Raw genomic sequence first — 1,878 nt, forward strand, 5'->3', positions numbered from 1 at the left:
GTAAATGTTTAAAATTTGATACATTATCTGTAAATTTGTTCTGATTTTCAGTTAAAAATCATCGGTTTGGCCATTGTATGTTACTATTGTTGTGTTGGTGTAGCACTTTGTAGGTATTCAACCTATTTGAACCAAGCCCATTATAATCCTGAGTGTTTATTTTCTGTTTCGTAAGTAATTTAGTTAGGAATGGGTTAGTAGGGGTAGCGTGTTACATTGTTGCTCATTTTAAAATTGACACAAATAGATACAGTCATCCTCCAGTGAGGAAATAAGGAATATATGCTTTCAAATTCCAAAGTAGGCTATTTCATGAGGCTATAATAGTGTCATCTGCTAGGGTCAACATTTTTAAATTTAAAAAAGTATCTGCTAGGGGGTGCCATCTTTAATTCAAGGTATTGCTGCTAGAGGGTGATACATTTAAATCTCAAAAAGTATTTGGTAAAGTGCACCACTGTTCGCCACTTTAGTGGCCGTATTGTCTGCTAGACTGTTCTAGTGTCGCTTCACCTCTGCCGTATTGAATTCAATAGAGGGTGCCATTTTTGATTTAGAGCTGTATGCATGGTGCACCTAAGTAATTGTTCCGTATAGTGCATAGAGTGCAGAAGGGTATCTTTCAGTGCGCTACATCTCCAGCCATCTACAAACATGCCATATTGTGCAGTAGATGTGCACATGAGATGCATATGGAAGTTTCCAGGTTATTTCTCGCTTTAGTGTTCTCTGTCTTAAAATTAATAATTAAAGTAATAGTGGTAGCTTTCTCCTTATAAGAATACATAAATAACTTTAGGTTTTTATTATTTAATAAACAAATTATATTAAGTATGATATATCCTGTTATAGTGGCTTTGTTTTTGAATACTATAAATAAAGTGTTATATTGAAAATATTTTATTGTGTTAGACAGACTTGCTGTCTTCTCAAAGTGGGGGAAGACATTTTGCAGGAAGTGTAAAAGACTAGTGAAATAATGTTGGGGACACTAGGGGACTCATTATAAACATGGTTCATTGTTTCAAAAAAAAAAATTGCGAGAAAGAGCAGTTTTGTCAACACCTGCTTGATGGTGATGAGGTGATTCTTTAATAATCGACAGTGTAACGATGACGACCCAGAAGTAGTCCTCTCTTGAAATATTTTCCAGGAATACATTCTGAACAACAAAGCCATCACAAACAACTATTTCCATTAGCATACCAGAATTATGTCACTAGCCCCACACCAGAAATGTTGCCACAAACAGGTATTTGGGCCTAAATCACTTGAGTAAATATAACTGGCTAGTTTTGTCCCCATCCAAACGTGAACTTTATACTGCAAATACTGTCCATGGTTTACTGTAGGGAATGTTGCAGGAAGTAAAAAAACAATAAAATTGCAAAAACTAGTCACAAAACTCTTACAAAAATTTCCAAGTTTCTGGGGCAAAAATGTGATTTAGAGGAACATAATAATGCTGGATATCACAAGGAAGCTGTGCAAGCAGGTAAGTTTGTTCTCAAAAGCTACCATTCGACTGAAGTCAATATTCTCAATAAAGTGAACAAGCAGCACCTACAAGAAATCCAGGATAACAGGCGGAGATAGTCCATTGTGGAGTCCACTATTACAGAATATTTTTTTTGTTGACATGATGATGATCAGCTCATGCTGTCAGACTCAGAGACAAATGAAAGCATTTGCAATGAGGTAATTTCAGGGAGCTCTTCGGTTTTTGAGTAACTGTAGGAGATACAATACTTGAACATCATTCCATACACACTTCCTCCAGAGCTACATACATGAGCAAAACCACGTAAAACCAGCTGATTGATACTCTTGGTAAAGAGATTTCTAGCCCAATTTGGTCAAGCTTATTGCAGGCAGGAA

This window comes from Bacillus rossius, chromosome 2, assembly GCF_032445375.1.
Source record: "Bacillus rossius redtenbacheri isolate Brsri chromosome 2, Brsri_v3, whole genome shotgun sequence".
Taxonomy (NCBI): domain Eukaryota; kingdom Metazoa; phylum Arthropoda; class Insecta; order Phasmatodea; family Bacillidae; genus Bacillus; species Bacillus rossius.